This window comes from Sus scrofa, chromosome 5 (assembly GCF_054392235.1).
Source record: "Sus scrofa isolate SSC_HxYL_T2T_F1_AM1 chromosome 5, Sscrofa_HxYL_maternal_Yorkshire_Landrace_v2.0, whole genome shotgun sequence".
NCBI classification, from domain to species: domain Eukaryota; kingdom Metazoa; phylum Chordata; class Mammalia; order Artiodactyla; family Suidae; genus Sus; species Sus scrofa.
In genome coordinates this window covers 69,554,414-69,570,275 of record NC_139387.1, presented here as the reverse complement: position 1 = coordinate 69,570,275, position 15,862 = coordinate 69,554,414, and the positions used below count along the sequence as shown (strand labels likewise).

Below are 15,862 nucleotides of genomic sequence, written 5' to 3'. Positions count from 1 at the left end.
TGGGTCCAATGAAGATGGGCGGGGGTTGTCATGAGTTGCATAGGCAAAACGGTTGAGGGCCACTCTGCTTCATGTATGGGTTCTTTTAGGGCTGCCTTTCTAAAAATTCAGTTCATGCTCCACAGGTAATAAAGATCAGGAGACAGGAGGAGCAGAGAGTTTGGAAATTTGTAATCATGGTGAAAATGATTAATTTTAAAGGCATCATCATAATAATATGAATAGTATTTAAATAGCATCTTTTTTTAATTTTATTTTTTTTTTTGTCTTTATGTCCTTTCTAGGGCCACACCCATGGCATGTGGAGGTTCTCAGGCTAGAGGTCTAATCGGAGCTGTAGCCACTGGCCTACGCCAGAGCCACGGCAATGTGGGATCTGAGCCGCGTCTGCAACCTACACCACAGCTCACGGCAATGGTGGATCCTTAACCCACTGAGCAAGGCCAGGGATCGAACCCGCAACCTCATGGTTCCTAGTGGGATTCGTTAACCACTGAGCCATGACAGGAACTTGGCTCAGTTCCTGAGCATCTTGTTCCATCAGCCAATGCATGTATTCCCTCATTTAATTACACAGTATCTCTGAGTCTCAATAGAGACCAGCACTAACATCTTTAGCTGTGTGGCTCAGCAAGTAAACTCAGTTATATAGGACTTAGGACAGAGATTTCGCCTCCAAACTATTGATTTTTCCCCCCCTTTGATTGCTTTACAAGAACAGCCAGAAGACTAGATGACACCAAAAATTAACTTTCGGATAAGTCATCTCCACAAAAGCCATATATTAATTTGAAGTTAGAGGCAACGGCATCTGAAACACTTGAAAAATATTTCAGGAGTTCCTGTTGTGGCTCAGCGGAAGCCAGCCCAAATAGTACCCATAAGATATAGGTTCGATCCCTGGCCCTGACCAGTGGGTTAAGGATCTAGTGTTGCCGCGAGCTGTGGTGTAGGTCAAGATCCGGCTTGGATCTGGTGTTCCCGTGGCTGTGGTATAGGCCAGCAGCTGCAGTTCTGATTCAATCCCTAGCCTGGGAACTTCATATGCTTTGGGTGCCGGCCTTAAAAACAAATAATAATAATAATTAGTTCATCAGATGGAATTGGCATCTAAGTAATAGCATGGAACTTGGAAAACAGATTGAGCTTTTCAAATAGCTATTCCTTTCCTGATACAAACTGGTCTATTAAGATTTTGCTTCTCAGAGTTCCTGTTGTGGCTCAGTGGGTTAAGAATGCAACTAGTAACCATGACGACATGGGTTTGATCCCTAGACTTGCTCAGTGGGTTAAAGGATCTGGCGTTGTTGCTGTGAGCTGTGGTGTAGGTCACAGATTCAGCTCGGATCTGGTGTTAACTATGGCGGTGGCGTAGGCTGGCACCTGCAGCTCCAATTCAACCCCTAGCCTGGGAACTTTCACAAGCAGTCCTAAAATGAAAAAAAAAAAAGAAAGAAAGAAAAAGGTTTCTCCCTCCTATTTGAGTCCATACGCATTCTATTAATTCATTCAATAAAAAATTCATACCCACTAGATGGTAGAAACTGTGCCAGGTGCTGGGGATACAATAGTGCACAAAGCCACAGCGGTCCCCTGCTCTCTTCCTGTCTCAAGGCTTTGAATACCATCTGTACCTTTGATGCCCAAGTCTGTGGTTCTAGCTTGGACCTTTCCCTTGAACTCAAGGCAAGTATCCATCTTCGACTTCAGCATCTCCCTCAGGATGTCTGATGGGCATTTTAAACATGGCTAAGTCTAGTACCAGTTCTCACTCCCAACCCATAACCACCTCCTTTGTCACTTTCCCTGTCTCAATGACAATGTCATTCATTACTCAGGCCAACCCGGCCATCTTCTTGATTGCTCTCTTCCTTTTTAAATCCCATGCCCAGCTCCCGTTAACTCTACTTTCAGAATAAATCCAGAACACGGATTTTTCACAACCTCCAGGTCGATGCAACCTGGATGATTGTATTCAGCCTCTCAACTGGTCTTCCTGCTGCCTTCCACCTTTCTTCAATTAGTCTAGTCTATTCTCTGCACAGCTATCCAAGTAGTCCTTCTGAAACGTTTCAGATTGCGTCACTCTTCTGTCAAAATTCTCCATGACTCATTCTCAGTAATTGCCAATATCCTTAAAATGGCTCACGAGACCCTCCACCATCTGCCCCGCCTTAACCTGTCTTTTTGCTCGTGCAAAGAACATGCCTCAGCCTTTGCACATGCTGTTCCCTCTGCCTGAAATGCTCTTCCCTTGGATATTGTTACAGTTGATCCCTTATTTTACATCTTTACTCATAAACTCGTTGTAGTTGGCTTCTATCTAAAAGTTTCAACTGGAGTTCCCATTGTGGCACAGTGGAAACAAATCCAACCAACCAGGAACCATGCGGTTGCAGGTTCGATCCCTGGCCTCGTGAGCTGTGGTGTAGGTGGCAGATGCAGCTCAGATCTGGTGTTGCTGTGGCTCTGGCGTAGCTGGCTACAGCTCCGATTAGACCCCTAGCCTGGGAACCTCCATGTACCGTGGGTGAGGCCCTAGAAAAGACAAAAAGACAAAAATAAAATAAAAAAAGTTTCAACTCTATTGCACCATTATTTTCGCTTTTCCCAATTTACATTTCTTTAGCACTTATCACTTAAAATACACTACTATTGTCTATGTTCATTGAGTGCATGAGAGGAGAGGTTTTTTGGTCTTTTTTTTTTATCTTCTGTCTTTCTGTTTTTTTCTAGGGCTGCACCCACGGCATGTGGAGGTTCCCAGGCTAGGGGTCTAATCAGAGCTGTAACCTCAGGCCCACACCCAGCCACAGCAACACAGGATCCAAGACATGTCTTCGACCTACACCACAGCTTACGGCAATGCCGGATCCTTAAACCACTGAGCGAGGCCAGGGATCGAACCCGAAACCTCATGGTTCCTAGTTGGATTTGTTAACCACTGAGCCATGATGGGAACTCCAGCCTGACTTTTTTTTTTTTTTTTTTTTTAATTTTATGGAGGAAAAGTACTAGCACTATGTTGGCATGTAGTAGACACTGAAGCAATGTTGAATAAAATCAATAAGAATCTTATTGAACTTAAATTCAAAAGGGAGAAGGGACATGAACATGAATCAAGTAACTGAACATGTAAATATATAATTGAAAGTGATGGGCTGGCAACTCAGCTTTCCTGGCCAGGAGGTTGAAATAGCTCCCATCTCAGTCTTAGAATTATTTTGCATGCTTATAATGATTAGGATGCGGTTAGGAATGCTTATCTTGTGCTAAGCACTTTCAATCCAGGTAAGCCTAGGAAAGCTGGTTGTGGGAACAGTGTCTCCTAAGCTTCTGAGTTGTGATCAAGGTCACCGATTCTATGAATTACAAATTCTTTGCTTCCGTGTAGGTCCCCAGTCAGGGATGGAAAGATGCTAATTCACCTTCTAAGACTATCTAGGAGGGGGTGGATTTGATGTGGGGCAAGCCTCACTTCCCTTTAACCATGCCATCTCTCACTTTCCTCCAGGACAATCACACCAAATTATAAAGGTTCGGTGGGTTTTACCAAAGCCTTTATGCATTAACAGATTAATTATGGCTCTCATATGGTTGGCAAGGAGTCCTTCACAGGAGCCTTGCTCGTGACCACACCCCAGTCCTAGCTTTGCTCCTCTGTCCTCAGGTCTACCCCCTCTACTAGAAATCCTCTTTTCTATCTTGTATTGTCATGGGTTATTCTCACCTGCTTCCTTTATAAACATTTCATTTCTCCAAATCTCTCACATGCCATGCCCACAGCATGGTGAAATTTCCCCAGGCCAGGGATTGAACCCTCGCCATAGCAGCTGCCTGAGCCACAGCAGTGATAGAGCCACAGCAGTGATAACGTCACATCCTTGACCCACTGAACCACCAGTGAACACCCTATTCTGATCATTTTAAGCGCATAGTCCAGTGGTATAAATTGCATTCACGATGTTGTGCAAACATCACTACTGTCTCCAAAACCTTTTCATGACCCCAAAAAGAAACTTCCCATGATCATTAAGCGATAATTCACCATTCTCCCTTCCATCTAACCCCTGGTAATCTATGTGAATTTTCCTATTCTAGACACCTCATATAGGTGAAAACATGTTATAGCAGACATCAGAACTTCATTCATTTTTATGGTCAGCCTTACTCCAAAGCTTATGTGATACTATCATTCCAGTAAAATCTACCCTGCAGATCTTAATCTGACCATATCAGCTTAGAAATCTTCATCAGAGCTGCAGAGAAGCGTTTTTCCCCCTATCGCTGTGTCTTAGAATTGATTTGGCTGCATATATCAGGCAAACTCAATAAGTTGCTTATGCAAGATAACATTTCTCTCCCACATTAAAAAAAAATGTGGACAATTTTGGTCTAAGTAATGAAGTCTAAATCTGATTGAAGCTGGGACTTTTGGAGTTCTTTGTTTCGTCAAAAGAGTCTCTGTTGGCCATTCTTAGTCAGAATGAGAATGTTTTCCCATCTCTCATTTCAATGATGGGACATGAGTTTGAGCCAAGCACCAAAAAGATATACAAAAGCTGCATGTTGAGAAACGTACAGGACCAGGAAGTGTGGGAAAGAATAGAGAAGGGCAGCAATCAGTCAATTCCTTCAAACCGGTTTCCAAAACAGAATTATCCATGGATATTTATTCTATTTTATAAATTAGATTGGATTGAGTTTGCAAAATCTAATAAAAACAACACAAAATAGTCAATGTACGTTCTTTTGTTTTTTGATCATGCTCACAGGATATGGAAGCTCCTGGGCCAGGGTAGAACCCATGCCACCACAGTGACACAAGCTGCTTCAATGACAACTTTGGGTCCTTAACCCACTGAGACACAAGTGAACTCCTCAAGGTACAGTCTATACTATCTTCTGATGTGAAAATTTTTCCTTTCAGTGTATAGACTACATAAAGAAGATTCTCTCCAACATACACATATGTTTTAGATATTCAGGACTTGAAAGTGAAGGTGCTGGAGAGAAAAAAAGAATCTGTTGTGTTTTGATGTTCTACCCCTTTGCAAGCAATTTAAAAAGTGCTTTTATAAGTACTTGGCGCAGTGGGTTAAAGTTCCCTGTTGTTACAGCTGTAGGGTAGGTCACAGCTGTGGCTCAAATTTGACCCCTGGCCTGGAAACTTCATATGCCATGGGTGCAGTCGAAAAGAAAACAAACAAACAAACAAAAAACTAAAATACTTGATAATGAACACCATCTTTGAAAACTGAAATTCATTTATTAATATTTATTGAAGACCTGTTGTGAGAAAGCGTAAGGCTGAGCTTTGTAGGGGAACAGTGATACACATTATATTTAAATTTTGCTTAAAGCTTTAAAAATAAACAATACTTAAATGACAAAATTAAGGTATTAAATGTCAAAAGACTAAAAAATTTCCGAGTCCTAGTATCTCAGATTTGAAGGAACCTTAGCATTTATCTAGCCCCGTGCTTCTCTGGGATATGCATATCTTAGCATTTATCTAGCCCTGTGCTTCTCTTGGGTATGCGTATCTGGAGCTCTGCCTAAATTTGAGTACATAGCAGTAGATCAGGGAGTTCAAAACTATAGGATAGAAAAGTTATGCTATCCTAGAACATAAAAATTTCAAAAATTAGGGGAAAACGGTATTTTCATTTAAAATTATTTAGAGTCGAATATATATAATATGCACATTAGTGTTTTTTTGAAACTTTTTTGAAACCATTTTTGGAGTTCCTTTTGTGGCTCAGTGGTTAACGAATCCGACTAGGAACCATAAAGTTGCAGGTTCGATCCCTGGCTTGGCTCGGTGGGTTAAGGATCCGGCATTGCCGTGAGCTGTGGTATAGGTCACAGACGCTGCTCACAGATGCTGCTCGGATCTGGCGTTGCTGTGGCTGTGGCGTAGGCCGGCAGCTACAGCTCTGATTAGACCCCTGGCCTGGGAACCTCCACATGCCGCAGGAGCAGCCCTTGAAAAAGCAAAAAGACCAAAAAAACAAAAAAAAACAAAAAAAACAATAAACAAAAAAACATTTTTTCCTCATTATCCTCTCTCAACCCCATATAAAAAGTAAAAGTCCTTGGAGTTCCCACTGTGGTACAGTAGAATCCGATTGCAGTGGCTCAGGTTGTTTTGGAGCCTTGGGTTCGATCCCCTCCCAGGCACACTTGGTTAAAGTGTCCAGCGTTGCTGACTTAGATTCAATCTCTAGTCTGGGAACTTTCATAGGCATGGGTGCGGCCTTAAAGAAGGCAAAAAAACTTTGAAATCTTCCATGTCATGATTTTTATTCTCCAACACTGGCAGGTAAATAGAGCAACAGGAAAATGTTAAAGGCAAAACATAGATTCCAGGGGAATTTCAGCTCAGTGTGGGTGATTTGGGATTATAGTCTCGGATGCTCAGCATTTCTCATTTTACTCTTTATAGGACAGTTTAATGGGGAAATGAATTGAGAAGCAATGATTCCATAGTTCTCTATAGAGAATTATAATGACAGCATCCCAAACAATGGCCTCCTGCCCTCCTGTTGAATCCCAGTATCAGGACACACATCCACCCACTCGGTGCGGTGGGTTCAGAGGAAGAAGAGATCCTAAGATCTCACAATTGACCTAGTTTCTTTTTTTGCTTTTTTTTTTTTTCTCCTTTTTATGGCCGCACCTGAGGCCTATGGAAGTTCTTGGGCTAGGAGTCTAATCAGAGTTACAGCTGCTGGCCTATGCCACAGGCACAGCAATGCAGGATCCAAGCCACATCTGCGACGTACAAGACAGCTCACGGCAATGCTGGATCCTTAACCCATTGAGTGAGGCCAGGGATCAAACCCTACTCTGGTGAGTGGATACAATTTTAATAGAGACAATAGGAAGCAGAGATTTTCTGGAGGACAGTCTTGGAAGATAGACTTGGGCCCTAGATTTGCGCCTTTCACTTAAGAAACACCTGACTCTGGGAAAAAGTTCTTTCCTCACCAAGTGATGCCAAGAATCTACTTAGCTTTATCGTGTGAGTATGAAAGCACAGCATCTGGAATACGAATTTCTCATCCTCTCTTCCAAGTGTCAAGAACAATGTGAGCAAAAGCAGAACCATAGCGATGTGCTTCTTAGGTTTTAGCCACAAGGATTCGCTTATTCTGATTTGAGTGATGGCTCAGAACAAAACAAGGATGACAAGCAACAATGAGATGTTACTCGTATTTCATAGAAGCTTCTTAAGAAAAAAAAAGCTTTCTAACAAAACTGAGAGTTATATAACTGCATAATGGTGGTAAAATATTATTTAAGAGGCATGATTCATCCAGCGTAAGATAATAACTTTATTTCTCCAAAAGTCCCTGCTCACCTTTCTTCTTTTAAAGGAAAGTACATCTCTTAGGACAAGAGCGTTTTTCATTCCTGGTGATGTGGAGTTAGGGAGATTATAAAAAACAATTTTCTGGGCTTTCCTTCAGCTATTTTTAAAAGTTATTTTTCTAACTCCCTTCTCCCCTCACCTACTTCTCTTGAAGTTGAAAACCACCGGACAACCTGGTTGGGTTATTTTTAACAGAAAAAACATGACTTGGAAATTGCAGCGTGTCTGGTGGCTGAGTGAAGTCTTGGACATCTGGACTTCACCATTGTTAACCTTCATGAGAAGCACAAAGTGGGGTTTCGTTATGGCCAGTGTGTGAGGCCAAAAGGCCCCCTGGGAATTTTCCAGGCTTTACATTCCTGTGTCTGAGAGCCGAGGTGTTCAGGCAATGACTCCCCAGGCCACTATTTTGGGGCACCAGGTAGATTGTTCAATATGATACTTGCTTGTTTTTGAAAGAGCCCAAAAAGGTTTCCGCGTGGGTTCAAGTGTGGTCTTTGGAGTGCTTCAACTTCTGCATTTCCCGATTTTTGTTTTTCTCACTTTACTGCCAGCTATGTTACTGAATTTCTCTGGGGGAGAACAGATCTTGAAACACATACAGGAATTACTCACTCAACTTCTGCTGTGCAGCTGCCCAGGACTTGCTGAGGTTGAGAGCACAAATAAGTGTTCATTAAAAGTCTGGGGCTGGTTACAGGGCTAAAGAAGGAGTTATTTTTGATGGGAAAATTAACCAAACCCTCGTCGATCATGTACTTATAAGCAATAGTATAAGGTAGTGGAAAAAGTTGGGTTTTTTAATTTTTAATTTTTTTTTTTTTGCCTTTTCGAGGGCTGCTCTCTTGCCCCATATGGAGGTTCCCAGGCTAGGGGTCCAATCGGAGCTGTAGCTACCGGCCTACGCCAGAGCCACAGCAACACGGGATCTGAGCTGCGTCTGCGACCTACACCAGAGCTCACGGCAACACCGGATCCTTAACCCACTGAGCAAGGGCAGGGATCGAACCCGCGACCTCATGGTTCCTAGTTGGATTCGTTAACCACTGCGTTGCGACGCGAACTCCAAAAGTTGGGTTTTTATAATCAGATACAGGAAGACTTGAATTCTGTCTCCATCATTTCCTAGTGAACTGTCTTTGAGTGTTCACATGCCATACGTTTCTCTTTCCCCATCTATAAAACGTGGATAGATAGTGCTAATATAGCTAAACTTAATTGTGTACTTTATGCCAGGTTCTGTCCTAAGCACGTTACATATATTATTTAAATCTACGAGGTAGGAACTATTATCCCAATTTTCAGGATGTGAACATTGAAGCTCAAAGAGTTGAAATGATTATCTTAAGATTGGTAAAAATAGTTCCTGCATGGCTCAGCAGCATCTTGAACCTGACTAGTATCCACAAGGGCATGGGTTCGATCCCTGACCTTGCTCAGTGGGTTAAGGATCCAGCATTGCCATGAGCTGTGGTGTAGGTCGCAGACGTGGCTCAGATCTGGCGTCGCTGTGGCTGTGGTGTAGGCCGGCAGCTGCAACTCTGATGTGACCTCTAGCCTGGAAACTTCCATATGCCACTGGTGCGGACCTAAAAAACAAAACAACAACAACAACAAAAGATAGGTAAAAATAATTGAAATAAGTGGCTCTGTGTGGGAAGTATTCTATAAAGAACAACTGTGTTTGTGTGTGTGTGTGTGTGTGTGTGTGTGTGTGTGTGTGTGTTTGCCATTTCTTGGGCCCGTTCTCGTGGCACATGCAAGTTCCCAGCCCAGGGAGTCTAATCAGAACTGTAGCCACTGGCCTACGCCACAGCCACAGCAACCCAGGATCTGAGCCGCGTCTGCAGCCTACACCACAGCTCATGGCAACGCCGGATCCTTAACCCACTAAGCAAGGCCAGGCATTGAATCCACAACCTCATGTTCCTAGTCGGATTCGTTAACCACTGCGCCACGACGGGACCTCCAAAGAACAATTGTTTTTTATAAAATGTTATAAAACAACTTATACAAGAAGACCAGATACTTGAAAAAGGTTATGATCATCAAGTCACCTGCTCCCATGATTCAAAACTTTCTGATGAGGAATAAAATGTGAGTAATTTTGAGATTCTCATATGGTGTAAGTATATAAAATTGCATATTCCAGTGTTTAATCCCTACAGATTTTTTTTCTATTTTTTTTATTACTTGAATTTATCACATCTGTAGTTATATAATGATCATAACAATCTGATTTCACAGGATTTCCATCCCACAGCCCAGGCACATCCCCCCACCCCCCCAAAATGTCTCCTCTGGAGACCATAAATTTTTCAGTGTCTGTGAGTCAGCATCTGTTCTGCAAAGTTCAGTCTGTCCTTTTTTCAGATTCTACATGTCAGTGAAAGCATTTGATGTTGGTGTCTCATTGTATGGCTGACTTCACTTAGCATGATAGTTTCTAGGTCCATCCATGTTGCAAAAAATGCTGGTATTTCGTTCTTTTTAAATCCCTACAGATTTTGATTCAGTAATTCTGGAGTGCAACACAGGACTCTGCCTTTTGGACAAACAGCCATTAATTTCAAGCAGGTGGGCAGTTAATATTACCCTAGAGGACACCTGGATCTAAGTCTTCCCTAGCTCGAAAATGATTTATATACTTTTGGAAAATGTGTGTATGGTTTGCTTGCTTCTTAAGCAATTGAAATGCTCTAAATAATGTTCAGGATTTTGGGGTTTTCTTCCCTTTTGTTGGTATGTATACTCCGAATTCCATATTTGTTTTCTCAGTGATATAAAGAATGATGTGATTCCATTGACTGGCAGAGATAATCCTGATACACATAGCTCTAAAAATGGATAAGGGACAGTTCCTGAAGTAAGGTTAGCAGATTAAAATTGATGTTACCTGTAGAATCTCCATCCTCCACTCTTGCAGTCTAAATAGTCAGTTATTGGAGTTCCCATTGTGGCACAGTGGTTAACAAATCCGACTGGGAACCATGAGGTTGTGGGTTTGATCCCTGGCCTGACTCAGTGTGTTAAGGATCCAGCGTCGCCGTGAGCTATGGTGTAGGTCGCAGACGAGGCTCGGATCCCACGTTGCTGTGGCTGTGGTGTAGGCCGGCAGCTGTAGCTCCGATTTGACCCTTAGCCTGGGAACCTCCATATGCCACAGGTGCAGCCCTAAAAAGACCTAAATACAATGTAAGGAGTTCCCTGGTCGCTTAGTGGGTTAAGGATCAAGCATTGTCACTGCTGTGACATGGTTTGACCCCTTATCTTAGGAACTTGCATGCCATAGGCGTGGCCAAAAATTTTTTTTAAATCCTGATTAGGAGTTCCCACTGTGGTGTAGTGGGTTAAGAATCTGACTTTGACAACACAGTTGCTGCAGAGGCATGGGTCTGATTCCCACAGTGTGATCCAGTATTGCTGCAGCTGCAGCTCAGATTCAATCCCTGGCCCAGGAACTTCCATAGGCCACGGGTGCTGCCATTAAAAAAACAACAGGAGTTCCTATGGTGACTCAGCAGAAACAAACCTGACTAGTATCCATGAGTACACAGATTTGATCCCTGGCCTCACTCAGTGGGTTAAGGATCCAGCATTGCCATGTTGCAGACGTGGTTTGGATCTGGCATTGCTGTGGCTATAGCATAGGCCAGTGATCAGCAGCTACAGCTGCTTTTCGACCCCTGATCTGGGAACCTCCATATGACTTGAGTATGGCCCTAAAAAAAGCAAACAAACAAACCAAAAACCCCAAATACAATACAAAACAAAAACCTGATTGATTCAGGGGCTTCAAGGGACTCAACAGCCAGAAAAAGGATGAGAATGATGATGGGTGTTCTCTTGGTATGTGTAAGCAGAGGGTCAAGTCCACAATTAAGAGACGAAAAGGTGGTATGTGCCCTGGCGCAGAGGAAAGAATAGAAACGGGAATGGGATGGAAGAACCCAGATATTAATGGGAAATTCACTTGACCAGATCAGGAGCTTATGGGGGAACTGAAGCCTATGGGCAGAGCTGTTCAAACTTAAGATCCGTCTGTCCCTGAACAGGAGGAAACCCAATTTGTAGTATAAAATAAAGGATTACTCTATCCTTAATTGAGAAAAGAACCTGAAAAGAAAACATGAAAACATGCGGTATGAGAAGGGGAAGGTGTTAATCAAAGAAGACCCAAGTTGAGTGATAAAGAAGTGACTCTAATCTCACTGAGGGAAGACTCCCCCTTCACCCCCCCACCCCGTGTCTTATGCAACTTTATCCCCAGCACTGTGCCAGGCTCGAAAGTTGCTGACTGAAGGATAATGAATGGCTCACACTGACACGGGGGCCTGGGTGTCAGGTGCTATTCTAAACATCTTACTTAATCTTCACATAATCCAGGGGTTCGGTACCATAGTGCTCTTCTTTGACAGGTGAGGAAACGGAGGCACAGAATGATCAAACTCACAATGGTGAAGTCAAGTCACCCCTGTAATCTAGCTTCCTGAGATCAAGTCTGTACACTTGATATCCTGAAGAAATCAGAGAAGCCGTGATTACATTTGACTAGTTTGGAGTTCACATTGTGGCTCAGCAGTAACAAACCCGACTAGCAGCCAGGAGGACACGGGTTTGATCCCTGGCCTCGCTCCTTAGGTTAAGGATCCAGCGTTGCCGTGAGCTGTGGTGTGGGTTGCAGATGCAGCTTGGATCTGGCATTGCTGTGTGGCTGCGGTGTAGGCTGGGAGCTGCAGCTCCGATTCGACCCCTAGCCTGGGAACTTCATATGCCGTGGATGCAGCCCTAAAAAAAAAGAGAGAGAGAGAGAGACAAACCCCACCCCAAACATGACAATGGTCTCTGTGCTGCCCACCTCACAGGGTCACTCTTGGAATGAAATGTTTATTAAGGAAGGAAGGGAGGGGGGAGGAAGGGAGAGAGAGAGAGAGAGAGGAGTTACTATTGTGGCTCAGTGGGTTAAGAACCCAACTAGTATCTATCCATAACAATGCGGGTTTGGATCCCTGCCCTTGCTCAGTGGGTTAAGGATCTGGCGTTAACCACAAGCTGTGGTGTAGGTCCCAGATACAGTTGGGATGCTGTGTTGCTGTGGCTGTGGCTTAGGCTGGGAGCTGCAGTTCCTTTTCAACCCCTAGCCTGGGAACTTCCATATGCCACTTCCGAACTTTTATAGGTGTGACCCTAAAAGAAAACAAAAAACAAAAAACCCAAACCAACAATGTTAAAATTTTAGTCACCTTAGCTGAGCAGTAGGCTCCACTGCAGGAGTCAGCCACAGTAAGGACCAAGATGTTCAGTGCAGGGAACCCAAGGCCAGGACATCTCTCCAGGGCTGTTGTCAAGCTCTACATATTTCTGGCCGGAAACTTATCTCTCCTTCCGCCAAATTGTGCTAAAGAGGCTCCCCTAAGCAGCTGCTCTGTCCCTTTCCTGGATGTTGGGGAAGATGAAGCCTCCTGGCTGGGATGATAAAAACAGCTGTGGGGGTTATACCGGGTGACGTGCCTGTTCCAAACTGCAGCTGTGCACTGCAGCAAGAAGCCGCTCCTCCTGGAGCTGCACCCCCGGGGCCAGCAGCCAGATTCCAACCAGCTGCCTCCGCACTCCCCCAAGGGCTGTGGTCCCATCTGGCCCTCCTGTCCTCACAAAGGTGGCCAGATGTCCAAGCAAAACCAGGGGTACCCCCCACCCCACAGCCCTGCCAAACCTACCTGTGCTCCTAGCGCCCCAGGTTCCAGTGCTAGAGGCTCAGCCACTGCTACAAAAGTGAACCTGCCCTGCTGTAAAGATTTTGGATGCTGAAAAAAATTAAATCTAAATGAGGCAGCACAGGGAGTTCCCTTTGCAGCTCAGCACAAACATATCTGACTAGTATCCATGAGGATGCAGGTTTGATCCCTGGTTTCACTCAGTGGGTTAAGGATCCGGCGTTGCTGCGAGCTGTGCTGCAGGCCAGCAGCTACAGCTCCAGGTTTGACCCCTAGCCTGGGAAACTCCGTATGCCATATGCCCCTGGTGCAGCCCTAAAAAAAAAGACCAAAAAAATATTAGGCAGCACATCACTAGCGTCATTGGCATCAGAGCCTTGGCGGATTTCCATACCTCTCCACTGGTTAACCAACTGGCAGGCTTTCTCTCACTTTGTGACAAGGGAAAGAAGAGTCAACCAACCTACTTAAGAACAGTGTGTGTGTTGGGGGGAGAGGACACAGGGAGAAACCAATGCGCTTCACTAGGAAAAAAGTCCCAAGGTTTTATTAGCTGTGTAGTAGTCTTAATGGCACAAAATCCTTTGAATGCATGATTTTGTTAATTCTCAGAGCCACCAATTTTTATTTATTCCCTTAGGATCACACAACGTGAATGCTACATTAGGACTGGCCTTGACACAAATGCCAATTCTTTTATGTTAAAACGAATGCACACTTTATCGTACCTGGAATTACCTTGATTTAGTGTCTAGATAGATGTCTCATTTATAAATAGACTTTTTCATTTTTTTACATGGCAAGAGAAATTATTCTTGCCATGTGTTATTAGCTAGAATACACTTTGATTCTTATGAATTATAATTTAATTGTGAATAATTAAACTATGGTTTAATTTATGAAATATTGTGCTTTAAATATTGATTATTACATGATGTCAGGTCTTTCTGTCCCAGGTATTCTGAAATAATAGCAACATGAAAGAGCAGAGTTGTTTAATTATGCTCGTTTATGCACGTTATAGCTCACCTTCCAACAAACAAATAGGTTTCTCTTAATAGCCAATTAAGGAGCTGTCATGCATGACGAAATGATCTTTTTTTTTTTCAGGGCCGCATATGGAAGTTCCCAGGCTAAGGGTCCATTCGGAGCTGCAACTGCCGGCCTACACCACAGCCATAGCCACTCCAGATCCAACCCGTGTCTGTGACCTATACCACAGCAACACCGGATTCTTGACCCACTGAGTGAGGGTCGGGGATCCAACCCACATCCTCATGGATACTAGTCGGATTCATAACCTGGTGAGCCACAACGGGAGCTCAAGTGACCATTTTTGAAGTAATTTTTGTTTTCATCGCATTGATTTTGATGTTGATGTTGCACACTTTCATAGGCTTATTTGTATTAATATTTATTTTTCTTCCCCAACCCCAATCTCACCCATTTTCAGGAATGGATGGATATGTGTGTGTAATTTTATTCAAATGGAAGCAATGTTTGTTTTTCATTACCCATCATTGTAACTCCTTGCGGTTGACCATTTGGGACAGAACAACGTATTTGGGAAACAGGGTGGTGCAGTCGATACCTCAATGCGCATCAATCCCTTAAGTATATTGGAGTTATTTTCTTTTACTAGCACAAAGCTCATTCGTTACTTTTTTAAAAAGGTGCATCTCGGAGTTCCCGTCGTGGCGCAGTGGTTAACGAATCTAACTAGGAACCATGAGGTTTCGGCTTCAATCCCTGGCATTGCTCAGCGGGTTAAGGATCCGGCGTTGCCGTGGGCTGTGGTGTAGGTTGCAGATGTGGCTCGGATCCCGAGTTGCTGTGGCTCTGGTGTAAGCTGGCAGCTACAGCTCCCATCAGACCCCTAGCCTGGGAACCTCCATATGCCGCAGATGCGGCCCTAGAAAAGACAAAAAAAAAATAAATAAATAAAAGGTGCATCTCACAAATTTATGAGATCATCCTGAAGGATTGTTCTAGAATTTCAATCATGTACTCCAAAAAGCTACACCATACAGATTTATGGCTGGGCAAACACACAGAAGAAAGGAAAAGGGAGAGGAAAGAGACAAACATTAGAGGCAGAGAAAAGAAGTTCAGGATCCCTGGCTTAGGAAAAAACTAGAATCTTACTGAAACTGATTGGACAAATTGAAAGAGAAAAAAAAAAACCCCTCATTATCAGCTATTTTTAAAACCATTGAGGGTTTGAGGTGAAGCGAAGCTCATTTTGTCAACAGGAAGCTTTGGGCTCTGCACCTCTATTTATATAAACAACATTTGCTTTTCCATCTTAGTTTCTGCCCAGAAGTTGTCTGACCGCTGCTTCTGGTTCTGGTTGATGGGTTTTTAGTTAGAAAAAAAAAAAAGAAAGAAAAGAAAACCTGTGACCACCTGTTCCCCTCTCTCCACCACAGAAAAACTCAAGTCACTTTCGCTGGTGTTTGGTTAGTGAAAAATGCTAAAACATACACGGGTCTCGATTTTTAGTGGAGTGTTGTATTTTTAACCTAGTCTTGCCTGCCTGAGTTGACTAAACGGTAAGGACTGTCCAGCCCCTCTTCCTCTGTTCCTTCTCCTGGTGTCCCTCAATGCCAGCTTTTCAGTCCCTCGCACCATAGTGTGCAAATTCCCTTCTCACCGATGTGTGAATTCCCATCTTCTAGCCTCTGGGTTGTACTGCTGCCTTGCTATCAACCTGTCATCCCTCTGCCATCTCCTTAGCCCCCTGGTCTGGGGCTCTTCTAACCTCTTAGAT

The 15,862-nt window shown here is 43.6% G+C and overlaps 1 protein-coding gene across 2 annotated transcripts in view; it reads left to right on the top strand.

Annotated features, from left to right (window-relative positions):
- The window catches only part of RIMKLB (ribosomal modification protein rimK like family member B), a 110,653-nt gene that overhangs the window by 15,958 nt on the left and 78,833 nt on the right, over positions 1 to 15,862 (top strand). The window contains exon 2 of one of the 2 annotated variants that reach the window (XM_084956820.1): positions 4,776 to 4,886. The exons of the other annotated variant lie outside the window; for it this stretch is intronic. The gene's annotated coding sequence lies outside the window, so the exon portion shown is untranslated. The remainder of the gene's footprint in view (positions 1 to 4,775; positions 4,887 to 15,862) is intronic. 2 annotated transcript variants of the gene reach the window in all.